Source organism: Neodiprion pinetum, chromosome 1 (assembly GCF_021155775.2).
Source record: "Neodiprion pinetum isolate iyNeoPine1 chromosome 1, iyNeoPine1.2, whole genome shotgun sequence".
In the NCBI taxonomy this organism is placed as follows: domain Eukaryota; kingdom Metazoa; phylum Arthropoda; class Insecta; order Hymenoptera; family Diprionidae; genus Neodiprion; species Neodiprion pinetum.
The window spans coordinates 33,003,465-33,017,450 of record NC_060232.1 but is presented as its reverse complement, the minus strand read 5'-3'; the positions used below and the strand labels follow the sequence as shown (position 1 = coordinate 33,017,450).

The window sequence follows — 13,986 nt, the reverse complement described above, 5'->3', positions numbered from 1 at the left end:
TCTCAGACGAGGAACGTAGCCTACAGGAAAAAGAAGAGAGACGGTCGAAATTGCGGACTGAGGGGGCCGAGTTAATTTAACTGAAAACTGTCATTCATAATGTAATTCGGATGAGTTGTATTCTAAGAGCCTTTTATTAACATTTTTACAATCCATTACTGAGTAATTAGTTCATCGCACTTTGAAACGCGATAAAATGTGAATAAAAGTATCCGTCGTTGAATCGAAAATCTATAAACTTTGCGGCAAATCCTACAAATCAGTTTTTTCGTGACATTGACCAATTTTTTTGTGAAGTAAAAGCAAAACGCAGGCAAGTTCCAATTATTCTCCATCAGCTAAAAGTCCCGCAGAAGAAATTTCTCAGAGTAAGTTTGTGCTCTGCTATATCGTTGCTAAGGTTACCATGTATAATCGTGTATGTACAATATGCCTGGCAAAATTCGATTATAATGTAACTGAAATAGTGAAAGACCTTCTCTCTGACAATGAGCCAAGAGGCCCAGAAATTAGAATTTTACTTTACTCCAGACTTGAAGTTTTAATTTAAAATCTGGATGAATTTATTGAAAAACAGACTTTGGATAGGAGCTTTGTATCTATTTGGGACTATAGACCCAATTTGCTTCAAGGGTTTTTGTACAGAATATCAAGAGTTACCAAAAAATTTTATCAGGAAGGCAAATCCGGAAAACTTCCGGCTGGTATAAAGAAGAACAGAGCGGAAAAATATTCGGGAAGAGATTGAAAGTTAGTTCGACTGGTATCGTTGTCGGACCAATTGAAAGCTCCTTCTCCTAAAATGAACGTTTTTCTATATCGCGAAGATGTCCAATCAAGCCTGATCGAAACCTCCGTCAGTTCGTTACTGCTGCGTTCCCAGTTGTTATAATTGTAGGCGCATTGATTGCAACGGGAAGTAGGCTGACTGTGTACGTATATAAACGTGTGCGAAATATTCTTCCGCTGTTTTTTCCTCTCTGTTTTGAAACGCCGTATCTAGCCCGACGTGGATTTTTATTAAAAAAATAGTGACAGAATCGAAGATCTAGAAAATGACTGTGACAAAAATTCAATGCTGCGGTATACTCGATTTGATCGTACGAATTTCCGGTCACAGTTATGCGCCAATATAGAGCCGCGAGGTAAAAGACGAGTTGATTGACCTGCGATAAGGTGTTTCTGGTACGTGGGTTCGATTTGTCTGTTAGGTCAGGAATTTTCAGGGCTCGCGTCCAGAGAGAACTATTTTCTTTCACTCGGGAATGCGTCACGAGGTACGCATACTTACCGCCGGGAACGCTGCGGGACTTGGGATGAAAAATTCATAAGGAAACGGGGAGCCTCGGCGACGCTTCGCCGCAATAATAATGTTCCCGTACCTGCATGGAGCGATCATGCGTTACCAGGAACGAGCCGAAACCGCGGCGAGCAAATGATTCCGATTTATTACACGGGGCCTGTCGGCACGACGCGACGACGACGACGTCTGCAGATTCGGTGCTGAGCGGTAAATCAAAATCCCATGACCTTTGGCGGGGGGATTCGCAACACAACGAAGCACTGCAAGCTCGTAAGCCGCGAGGCTATCTCGACGCTAAGCCATCCGCGATATCTCTCGCTTCTCAATCTCTTTCGAACGGTGCCGTGCGATTCTAAGAGCAGATAATCCCGGCTTTATACATTCCCGGGGGATATGTATTTATCCCCGGCAAAAGTTATTCTCTCTGCAGGGAGTTTAGACCCGCGGAATCATTTGGAGTTCGTGCTTTCTATGTTTTCAATTTTTCTCAACAAATAGAAAAACGGCGTTACGTATTTCTTTTTTTATAAAAGTCTATCTTTACACCGTCGCAGAAGATCGAGTCGAACGCCGCGTGGCGATGAGCCGGTCAAACTGATAAGATTACGATTCTATTATTAGGAAAGCTTTGCGTTCCTTCTTTCATTTGTGGAAATTGAATTTTGCCACGAAATCCCGACTACGGGGATTCTCCTTGGAGTTCGACGGAAAAAATTCGACTGGACAGCTATAATGGCTAACCGCGAGAAATGCCTTCGAAACGAACGAAATGTACGCTTCACAATGAGGTAACGCTATCATTGGACAGAGCTGAACGCTGCCGCCACAAAATTCATGGCCGCTGAGGTTTTTATTAAAATTTACATCCCAAATTTCTATGGGTACATATAGATTGCATTTAATTTAAAGTAATTCGTAATTGAAGGGTTGATAGTTCAATAAATGTGAATAATTTCGGTGTGTTACAATCTTGCTGTACAATTCGCAAGTTTAATAATTCCAAATTCTGAATTGTCTCAAATCGATAACGATTCAAAAAGCGTGTGGCTTATAATCTGGCTGTTCGTAATCACTGAATCGTCTCGCGAAGAAAGAAAGACGCCCCTTTGACAAATTCAAAGGGAAAGAAACTTTCTCCCTTTTGTTAGATTTAGTCTGGGCTGAAAATTGTCAACTGTCCGTGATCATCGTGACTTGTATTATACGCGAACTGTCAAGTCCTAAACCTTGAACAGCGCTTCGAGTAGGTACTCACAGAATCGAAGCCGAGGATGAACCAAAACCGCCTTTACGGCGGTATAAAAATAATCTTCGAATTCTCTGTAATATTAAACTTCAAACGATATTACGCAGTATCGTATATCCGTGGGGAAATGAGAGATAAAACAGCGATATCCCCGTGACTCTTTATTCACGAGTAGAAAAATTTTTCGTCAAAAAATATTCGGTTATTATCGTTGTCACTGTCAACCTGTTGAGCGATGGAAGTATGAATGGGTTAAAACGAACGAATACGAATACCATTAATCGGTGTGCATGAACGAACGGGCAGTGACTTGGCCTCTGATTGACAGACGTCAACGTGCGTCAGCTGACTTCCGATTCCCGCGACGCTTAATTTCGGCGTTTAACGCGGGTATCATCATTCATTTATAGGGGGACCCGGACACGACGGACTCTCTCCAAAAATTATACAAATGTTATTTTTTAATAACACTGCATCCCTTAATTCTACCTGTGTTGCATAAATCATTGATTATCTATCAATACGTATGACAAAAAAAAAAAAAAATAAATAAAAATTATTTTTCGGAGCAAATGGCCTTTATCTAAAATATTGTTTTTAAAAAATCGTCGACAAAATTTAATTTTTTCTTATAAGAATGTTTCATTCTTTAACTTAACACATATCAAAGAAACGTCTAATAACACCTCAATGTTCAAATGTTTTCCGTCGTGCCCCGTTCTCCCCTACCTAGGAAATAAAAATTCTGCGGCCGACTTCGCAACAGCTGTCTTCCATTTTCTCCGCACGCGGGGTTAAATTTCTCTGGTAAAAGACGAGCGATGGCGGATTGGACCCGATGTCATAATCTCGTCTGCAAGCTGGGCTCAACTGAAATATGCTCGAGGTGGATCGGCATCCTTAGACGCAGCCCCCGCGCCGTCTGTCCCTTGAATGAATGGTAGTAACGAGGAGCTTAACTCTTGACGAATGTCTCCGCCGTGCTTTCGGATCCCGGCTTGCAGACACGCAGAAGATCCTTCGCCGTCCTATCGGCTGGATTCTCGGTAATGTTCGCGAGTGAAGCAAGAAGCCAAATATCGCGAAATGGATATTACAATTTAATTGGCGAAGTCATTAGGCGAGAAAACCAAATAGAAGGACGGACGACTCCAGCTGGGTAGCTGCGTCAAATAATACGGTCTCATTTCAGTGGAAAAGCCGCGCGTAGAGTCAGACTGGCGGCGTTTGTCGGTCGCGTCGCGAGGGAATTTCACCGGGGATATTTTGATTCGGTTGAATCACGGTGCACGGTTGTGAATACAACGAGGGGAAGATCTCCCTTTTCACGGATCAAAGGGCTCCGACAGCTTCGGCGAAAATCCGAAAAGTATCACGATGCGAGGGGATTCGTCAGTTTCAGGGCGTGAGAAAAGAACGGAGAGGTGAAAAGGATAAGAAGGAGTGAATCTACTTATGTAGATATGAATTTATCATCCAATTTTACAAAAAAATTTTCACGTACCAGAAATTTTTTTGCAATAGTGGTATATCTAACGTCTTCGATGTATATTGCGATACAAATCGATCACGCGTCTCGAGACACTGCAATTTCTCTTTTGCGAATATATAAATTGGGACAACATTCACGAAAGAAAACCTGTTGCACGGAAAGATATTACTTCAAATGCGGTATTTGACTAGTTCAAAGAATATTCGCGAATATAATTTGACACGCTAATGATAATTCTCACCGCGATCCTTTTAAAGTCTAAACCAAAATAATGCCGACCATGTAATTACCGTTACGCATGTAAATCGAACAAGTTTTAACTACTTGCGATCATACTCACTTTTATTTCAAATAATCAAAAATAGCATCCAATTCGTCCCTTCGAACACATCTTCACTTCACAGAGCAGGGGCTGAAAATATAAAATCACTAGCGTTCTTCAACTCTGGCTTTAAATTACCAGCGTACATGACTAATGGGTTTTTTTTTTTTTTTTTTTTTTTTTATCAATACTAACGCTTAAGCAAACAACTGAAACACCGTTGAAAAATACCTCTGAATAGAAAAAAAAAACAATTACATGTAATATCAAAACATTATCACGTATACGTCAAATACGCCACGAACCCTATCTGATAATTGAAACTAGATCAGTAATCAACCGTCGTGGTTTTTTATTTCGCGACGCGAAGCTGACCGAGTCTCATTCACTACAACACCAGTTGGGATCGAGTTCGGCTATTTACTACGTCGTTCACGCTAGAGTATACGTCGAGAGTATCATGCGATAGTACGACCGTCCAGAAGAATTCATCCATTCTTTTTCCATTACACAATCTAAACTAGAAGACCCACGTACAATCGTGTAATTCAACGAAGATATGTACAAACGGCTTTAATACAGTATTCGCACAAGAGCATACACGCCGAGTATCGCGCGATACAATAGGGTTGAATTGGTCCATTCTTCTTCCATTATACAGCTTAAATCATGAGACACGAATGATATCGTGTGATCCAACAAGTATTATATTGCGGTTCTGCCACGGTATTGACAGAAGAGTATAGCTCGTGGTACAAGTAGCATAGGTCGAGAATATCGCTCGACGGTGAGATCATTCGTTCTATTTTATAATTTTACATTATGTACAACCATCCTAATCGAACAAGTATCATATAAGGCCTCCGCGAATCGGCGCCATTACTGTACAACCCTGCGTGGTCGGCGGTTTTGGTTGTCGAAGAATCCTTTCGCTCGACTAGTTTACGTCCAATTAGGTTGAAGAGAGATCAGTTTTCTCCGTCAATTGCGAGTGTGCCATGCAGACTGCATACCTGTTTATAGGTGGCGGAAGAGTTGTTAAACAGAAGGCTGCGTATAAACGTAGCGAGAATCGTGTATATATACGTACTTATAGCCCAGATCAGTGGCTCGTAACTTTTAACGACTTGGCCAACGGCAGCGTTACCTTCCCACGTCTTCCTGGTCTTGGCTAAAACTGTAAAATTAGACGTATACATGTTCTATGCAGATCAGCTGCTGCTCGCGGCAGGTTGCCCGGCTTATTACCGGCTCGTTATCATTCTTACGGTATCTTTTTTCATTTATACTTAACGAGCTCGGAAGATCACAGAGTTTGATGGCTGTTCGTTATGGGGACAATACCTCCTCCCCCATCCGCAATGGATAACTTTATTACGCGAAAGCACGCAGCGTGGGTGGCCTTTCACTGTTATTGGTTCTCTTCTTCTTACATCGTCAAATCCGATCGGTTCTTAACGATTTTCTGGAATTGAGAGAGAGGAGATTCGTTGGGGATAAAAAATAGCAGAAAATCGAGTAGATTCGTGACTCGCGTGGTTCATTAAGAAGAAAACCCTCCCTCAGTCCGCTGGATAGATCCAAACAACGAAATTCCCGTTTTCGCGATACTCGATACCTTTGCGCTGACAATGAGTTCTCGTGTCTAGGCGTGTAAAGCTTTTCGCGTGTAGACGGTTAATATTCCGGGAGAACGGACAAGTTTACCGCGTAACTCAATCATGGACAATCTAGTCGACCGATTATTCTTCTTTGAAAAAAATTAACGACGCAAAAGAGAGGCAACGAGAATTAAAACAAGAAGCACGAGGTCCTATGGGAAGGACCGTGATTTGTATTTTTTTTCTCTTCAGCAATATTCGTCTGTAAATACAATTTCGACCTGTTTTTTTATTTTATTCCTTTGAGAATTTGAAATTAAACTTCACACAAAGCGGCTATGAGCTTTGATCCATGGCCGGTGATTTGGATATTAAGTGAAAAACTTTGTACGCATGACGTACTGCCGACGCTTCATCTTTTAATGTCACAAGTTTTTAATGTCGTCCGCTCAGTGAACACGAAGAACGACTAGAATCGTTTCATCAGGAGTAAACATATCGCTGAGATTTGAACTTGACTCTTACGCTGCATGCCGGGGTCAAAATGACCCGGCGACATGTTCACCGTAAATCCACGTGAAAAATATTCGAAATAATCTAATTTGTCCCAAGATAAATAATGGAATGATCCGTTTTTCGGTATTTTGTTGTTTCATGAATTTCTTTTTTCATTTTGCTAAAAGTAACCAATTTGCCTTGAAATATTATACAGTAAAGAGTGTCCTAGAATTTTTTCAAGTTATTTTAATCGACATCTCCGTTTCTGAGAAATGATTTTTTACCTGGGGTCTTCTACGACCCCGGTGTGACACCGGTGTTATACACGCAAGGGTTAATTACCAGCAATTTGCCGACGCGTGCTATTGCCTCGCACGTAGTTATGTTGATACAAGCAATTACAGGCGATCGTATTTATTGCCGCGTGCAGAACTTGGGGTAAATTTGCGATCGTAACCTTGGCCAAATAATAATATTACGTTGATCAACGAAGGCCATCGATCGGCGGAAATTACGCTATATTATCCGTTTTGGGCCTTTCCTTGGTAACGTTGAATTTGCTGCAGCGTCGTCGAATGGCAACTCGAAATAGGAGCCAACACATCCGCTGTCACATTTCCGGAAATGGATTATTTCAGGCGGCTAGGATTTGGAGTTGGGAAAAATCCTTCCTGAGTATCGATCGAACGGTTCACGTGCGACAGAATTAATTACGCCAGCATGGAATGTCGTGCATGCAGCGGCAGATTATCGAATCGGTTATGGCGGCGATAAGAGAAAGGATTTCTCTTCGAAGGTTTCGGGAGGAACTTGTTGAGCGAGTTCTTGAATGTTCGAAATTTATACCCGACCAGTGAAGTTTGTGCAACTTCGATAGAAACAGGGACCGGAACTTTTCGAACTAACTTACCGCCACAACTGTAAAGTCGAATCGGATGCGTGTATAACACAACTCAAGTTACAACTGACAATTTTTTTTTTAACATACCTACGGTAAATTTTAGGCATACATCAAGCCGCCAAAAATGACTGGACGAAATAGAGGTGTACATCATTTTATCCAGGCACAAAATTGTACATTCCCAGACAGCGGGCCATGGTGATCGTTGCTGGTGATTCAATCCTGATTTTCGAAGTGATTAAGAAACGTCCTCAATTGTACCGCATAATTGCCTGCCGCCGACTAAATCGCCGAGTAAATGCGTACGAAAAACGGACTTGCACGAGCTTCACTTCGCCCCAATGACTCGAACAGTTTACCAAAGTTTCCCGAACATTGGGCATCGGACCAACCGTAATAAACGGAAACTTTTTCAAGCCCATTACTATACCCGCGTGCTTATGTGTATTTCGGCATTAGACAGTCAAGGACGAGGCAAGGCGAGGCGAAAGCATCCAGATACACACCCGAGTCTTGTCGCAATTTACAACTTATTTCACACTGATAGTCAGATAGGCTGTCGTAAAGTTTTCTTATGAGACGAGACTCGTTACTTTTGATGCTACAAACAACCCAAGTTCAAATATCTTCGTCCCAAGCGTAGCTGGAATGCAAATCTCCGATTTGCCCGTGATGGAATGCTCGGTGAATTTCGATTTTCCATTTACACCGTTTCAACTCCCTTTTGGCACTGCCAGGCGGGCGAGACTGCAGAAAGTTGCCTGGATACAATCCATTTTCCAGTATCGTCGTTCAATCGCTGACGCACCCGACGGACTTTTTGTCCCCGCGGCGTTGAGCTGTACGATTGAAATCATCCGAAACTTATATCTGACTTTGGAAAACCGAGTCCAGAGTTGTTTTATTTATTTATTTCTCTCGATACGTTAACGTGACAATTTTGCCGTCCGCCGCGCCTCCGGGTTCCCAACGTTGACTGATGGACTCGTTTCGCGTTGGTACTTTGTAACCGACCTTTGTAATGCTTCAACCTCGCCGAAATCGGCACTGGAAATACTGGAAATGGTAAACGAGACCGTATTATACAATCCTCGCCATTGGAGCTGGCTTAAACCTCTCAACAAAGTACGTAATATCTTTTAATTTCCGATTTCAACGAGTGGAGAAAATACGAGATGGATTTTTCACCGAACACTTCAACCTTTTCTTCCATTATACAGGGTGGATCCAAATCACATAGCGTATTTCCAATCTCCGAGCCCCATTAGCAGATTAAATATTTGGACAAAAGGTTGTTCCACATCACTGAAGTAGGTTATACATATTACGAATTCACCGTAGGCTTGTGAATAGCCATGTGTATTTTCCATACGTTTCACGTGTTCGCGTTCGGTAATATAAATATTTCACCCTCGCGTATCCTTGTAACACTTTACGCACGGTTTTATGAAAAGGACGCCTCACTCCTGCCCTTTCGTAAGTCGTGGGTGGCGGCCGAATATCACCATTCGTGTAACAAACATCGATATGTCCGCGATAGGCACCACGCTATGCGTGCCTTGGAATAACTTGACGGATCTTTACGCGGTGCGGATATCTGTAAAATGGCTCATGGATGGTTAGTCAGGAATTGATATCTGGCAAACAGCCCTGAATACACCATTAGCATCAGCGTCAGGAGTGGGGACGACCACACATTGGCAAATAAACCTATCCAGTCTCTAAGGGAGACCCAAACCTAATCACTTTTCGAATATTAATCACGTACCGTGAATTCTTCACGTACTTGCGATAATGTTTTCTTAAGTACCGTACACGATAGAGCCGGTAGTGGTTTAATCAGTTCTCAGATCTGCATTCGGATGCAAGGTTGGGGGAAATTTTTTGCGGGTATTCAGTCATATCGAAGAATATGTTTTTGGTGTTTACTCAGCTTCAGATTCACTTCCTGGATGCATGAACGCGGCGAACATCCGGTCAAAGTTTTAGAGAAAGGGTTTGTCTGAGATACAAGTAAGCCGGGAAAGATCGCAGGGTCGTTGAATATGCTATGGCGCGTGATTATGTATCTTGTCTTGTCGCGCGAATTGCTACTGGAAATTGCAAGTCCGAGCTATTAAGGCTAATAAGATTTGTCGAGGAGTTTTTTTCCTCCGCGTTTCTTGCTCATCCCGATTCTCTTTTCCCTTCCTTCTTCACCTTCTTTTCTCCATACTTCAAGTATAACCTGCAGCGGCTCAGTACTAATTAAGAACTTGCGAAAGCGTAGGATGATAATAATGACCGATATAAACGATGGAATTTATATCCTCCGCCCTTTAATAACCCCGCGGTTATACCGCAATAACGAATTTATCGTAATCACATTTTCAGACTTTTTTTTCTCTACCTGTGATTATAACACCTAAGAAATTGCTTCGTCGCATTTCGTCGCTATTAATTACTGACTTGGGTTTATAACAAGTTTTCACAGCACCTGTATACTAGATATAAGGTTTTAATTAATTATTCGACTATCTTCGGTATACCGTCGTTATTTTTATTGCTTGTGTTTTCTTCATCTGTGATCGATAACGAGAAACGTATTCGAGGGGGATTTTAATTTCATTTCAAATTCCACGACACTCCTTTACCTGTTCCCATATCACCGCGACGAAGACAATTTGTCTGAGAGATTTCATCCGAAAATAAGAGACGGAAAACGCTGTTAAGCCTGTGCAAGTATTTTGAGCCTCTCCGCAATTTTCTCCTCGCTAAACGAGAAGCACGAACAAATTTGTTGAATTTTCGGTCAACACCGTTTACTCGAAGAGGCGTAGATATATGAAAAGTGTCTAAAGACCTCCATTTACAAAACCGTGCAACGTCGAGGAGTCGAAGAATAAGAAGAAGAAAAAGAAGATGAAGCAGAAAGAAGAAAGGGTTTCACCGTATAATAAGTCGTCAGCGTTCCGTGGACTTCAGCGATGGTCCTTTTCAAGGATAAATACCGTGGTTAGCCGGGAATTATGGATCATCGAGGTGAGCATCGGCCGAGGCAGCGATAATCCTCGGATTCAAGAAATAATCGTGTATCGGGTATTCGGTTATGGAGACCCGGTCGTCTCGCTCTCGATCCTCTTTCCGAGAATTTCCCCAAGGGTAAACATTGTTACCAGCGGTAAGTTGCAAGCGCCCGAAGGACGCGAGACGTGTAAATTTCCCCGCGTGTCCTTGGCGGCAGGACATCGAGGCGACGTTTATAGGCTGCACGAATATACGTCGTTGTGTCTCCTCCACGTCCAGGTTATAACGAATTGTCACAGTCAACTCGGGGACTGTCAGTTTAGTTGGCCAGAATGTTGTTCGCTTCAGATTCAGTTTCGGTTTCGGCTTCTCGCTATATCTGCGGCTGCGTCGCTTCGTGCGCTGATCGTCGTGGCGCTTGGATTCAGTTTGCAGCGCGCTCTCAGACCGCGAAGTGAAATTTCCACCCTCGGAAAGCTCCTCGGCGAATATTTTCAAACATTGACGGTTGATGCGATAGTCTTTCGTTTACCGGATAGCTTGAGATACTTTCCGATAAAATGTTGCCGATTCCGTTTACCAAGATTCATTAAATGTATTCGTCCGTGAATGATTATTATTATGATGGAAACTTATCGTTAGAATCAGTTTGTTGCTTATCCAAGATCGATACGAAGCATTTGAATGGTAGTAAAGTGCTTGCAACTTTTTTCCCAAACTCTTTATGCACCGAGTAATCAAGCGCCACGTACAAACTGCTGTTATGACAAATTATGCGATAAGAATCGCGGATTGAAATTTTTTTTTTACTGTGTTTCATAATTCCGCCCCCTTTCTTTTCGACGAGTAGTATTTTACGTCGCAACTGGTTGCGATTGTTTTGTGCACAACTTCATTTGGAAAATATAATTCTATCGTACGCGCGGTATTTTTAATATTAACTTTTAGGGTATGCTGTAGAATTGTGGTGAAAAATTCTTTCGAAATTTATCTCAACCCGGTTTTGCGTAAGGAGAATTGCTCGTCGCACGTACGCTGGTAGAATTAATTATCGTTCGCGTAACTTTGACGGGGTATCCCACCCTTGTAGTGCGACAAATCCACCTACTTTCAACTCAATTTTCAAGCAAACCAGTTTGGCTAATGGTTAGCGACCTTTCGAAATATATTTATTATTTGTATCACGCTAATTTCACAAAAGTGCTGAGCCATTACCGAAAAACTATTGTTTTATTTTTCAAAGTAGATTCTGCATTTGATATTGTTATCAACTAAAACGAACCGATGAAACCGTTCTCGATTTTTCATCTAACACCGTTATAAGAAACGTGCGGTGTTACAGAATTGATTGAAAAAAAAATCTGTAAAGCACTTGCACCTGAAATTTTTCATCCTTGGAATTTTTTTCATACATATTTCTTCTAAACGATTTTAGTGGCGTATATTACATCCCACGAGCATCAGATATTTTCTATTTCTCGTTGCTTTATTTTTAGCCGATATAACTAAGTTGTAAAATCCGCGAAAATAGCGCGCTTGTATAGATCTATTGATTTTTTCCATCCTGGCAATCTGGTAAAAGCTTGAAATTTTTATAAAATTTCTAGCCGTTTGAACTTGCGGAAAACGAATAATCGGTTTTTCCTTCACACCAATTGGGTGGGATGCCCCCTTAAACGGAGCGGAGAATTTCGACATAATGAGCGCAAATGAATTCGCGGTGCGCCGCGATTAATTGTCAAACGGTTTTGAAAATCATCGTCCTTAGCGACTCAGGGACAGTTCTCGACGGAAAGTAATTTTGAAGAAATAAACATACCACCCAAAATCAGGAAGTAATCAGAGGCTGCTAATCCTGTGTCGGAACTTGATTGGGGGCTGTTCAACATCAGACGAGGTGAGATAAGGCATCGTTATACAGTTTATCCGAACTTGCTTTGATCCATTTTAAGTAAACATGATATTCGGCGATCAGACCATCGTCGATGTCCGTCTTATTTGCAGCTATGGAAGTCAGGCTTTGAGATAATGCGTAACGCGCATCGTTGCCCGCTATCAAAACAAGCAAATCGAATGCGTATCAACGTCCAAGTACGCGGCGTTGTCGTAATACTCGAGAGAAAAATAATTACTCTCAGATTCACTACCTCTCCTGGAAAAATTGAGGGACTGGCGCAGTTTTTTGTTAAACTTATTGTAGTTTCATGTTAAAGTTACTGCAGAAAAGCCACGAGTTACCGAATCAACGGTTCAATTTACCACAGAAATTAAGTTTCATGTAGAAAAATTGTAGTAAAGTCAACAACAGAACGCGTCGGTCCCTAAACTTTTTCTTCCGTGTTGTTCAACACCAAGTACTGCTACTCGACGGAATGTTCAAGTCAGTTTCGTTAGAGTTGATCGACTCTTGAATTGATCCGCTGGCCGATATAATAAACCAGCTAGACTCGGAGCCGGTTGAATTGATTACATAAACGATACGTGCTTCTGCGTAACGATTATACGACTCGATTCACGAAAAGGTTTCGCAAGAATTATACGTTGCAGATGTACGTAAATGCATGCACGGAATATACATTGTACACGTATAATACGTGCGGCAAAAGCGAGGATTACTGTTGTATGTAAATTGGTGAAGACTGATTTTCTTCCAACACGTGATAAATTTTCACCGTTTCCCGGTGAAGTCACTCGGACGCGGTTGGGCAAAGAAAAAACGCCTTTTTCGAAAATCGAAGTTTTTCTTACGACTTACTCGAAGTCGGATTTAACGAAGGATGCTTCCTCTGGCCTTCGATGTATGAGATTGACATACCTTACAGGTACACTTGCGTTATCGAAGCGTTTTCCCGCAACTTCGGTACGCGTCTTATTGCGGCAGACCTTTCGTACACACACAGGATTGCGAATAGCGTCAAGGTTGCGGGGGAGATACGTAAGCTGCATATCTTGGCTTTTGCCACTCAGAGATGAGTAATAAAACAAGTTTAACGCTCTAGAGACGAAGTGAAGGCAACTCGATTGCGTTCCGAAGATTTACGACAGCCAACCGTATAAGCAAAGATGCGCCAGCTATTGACTGCTATGAGCGTCTCGTAATTGCTGCAGGATTCCAACTCTGCCGAACTCATATTTTCGGTTAATATTTTCATTCCCTGTACGTGTGACTTGTTCATGACCGGAATCAAAGGGAAGGCCCTACGTTGAGACCGAACCACCGGACCATCTAATTGAGAGCCGGACTCATAAAAGAAAATTCCTTTCGAATTAACATTCAGATTGATGTGAAAATTGCGACCGCACGATCCTCGTGTTTGCAATATCATGCTTCGGTCAACAATCGCCGCACCGAGTAAAATTTCCGTAGGTTTTAGTTACTATTCAGTCCTTAGCTACGGTTTCATTTCTTGCTATAGTCAAAAAATACAGTAACAGGTATAAAATGAAATTTTTTTTGTCGTTATAACCAGAAAATCTCGCATGTGTTACTATAATTTTTTTTTCTTCTACGTTCACTCGTAATATATTTTCATAAAGTTGGTGACGAAAGGGTATAACCGACCGTACCTACGACCCTTTACCGTTAATTGATCCATGTTACAATTTCAACGTTTTTG

The 13,986-nt window shown here is 41.8% G+C and overlaps 2 protein-coding genes across 7 annotated transcripts in view; one reads left to right on the top strand and one right to left on the bottom strand.

The window, feature by feature from the left end:
* Positions 1 to 4,730, bottom strand: part of LOC124212831 (neuropeptide CCHamide-1 receptor-like) — a 70,031-nt gene extending 65,301 nt beyond the window's left edge. Inside the window, exons 1-2 of the mRNA XM_046613381.1 lie at positions 4,559 to 4,730; positions 4,382 to 4,453 (exon numbers count right to left, since the gene is read on the bottom strand). The gene's annotated coding sequence lies outside the window, so the exon portion shown is untranslated. The remainder of the gene's footprint in view (positions 1 to 4,381; positions 4,454 to 4,558) is intronic.
* The window catches only part of LOC124212992 (neuropeptide CCHamide-2 receptor), a 175,902-nt gene that overhangs the window by 103,019 nt on the left and 58,897 nt on the right, over positions 1 to 13,986 (top strand). Inside the window, exons 1-2 of one of the 6 annotated variants that reach the window (XM_046614133.1) lie at positions 10,818 to 10,876; positions 12,138 to 12,266. The exons of 2 other annotated variants lie outside the window; for them this stretch is intronic. The gene's annotated coding sequence lies outside the window, so the exon portion shown is untranslated. Of the gene's footprint in view, positions 1 to 10,817; positions 11,516 to 12,137; positions 12,267 to 13,986 lie in introns of those variants that run through there. 3 more of the 6 variants (XM_046613950.2, XM_046614043.2, XM_046613868.2) reach the window with 3 other exon arrangements.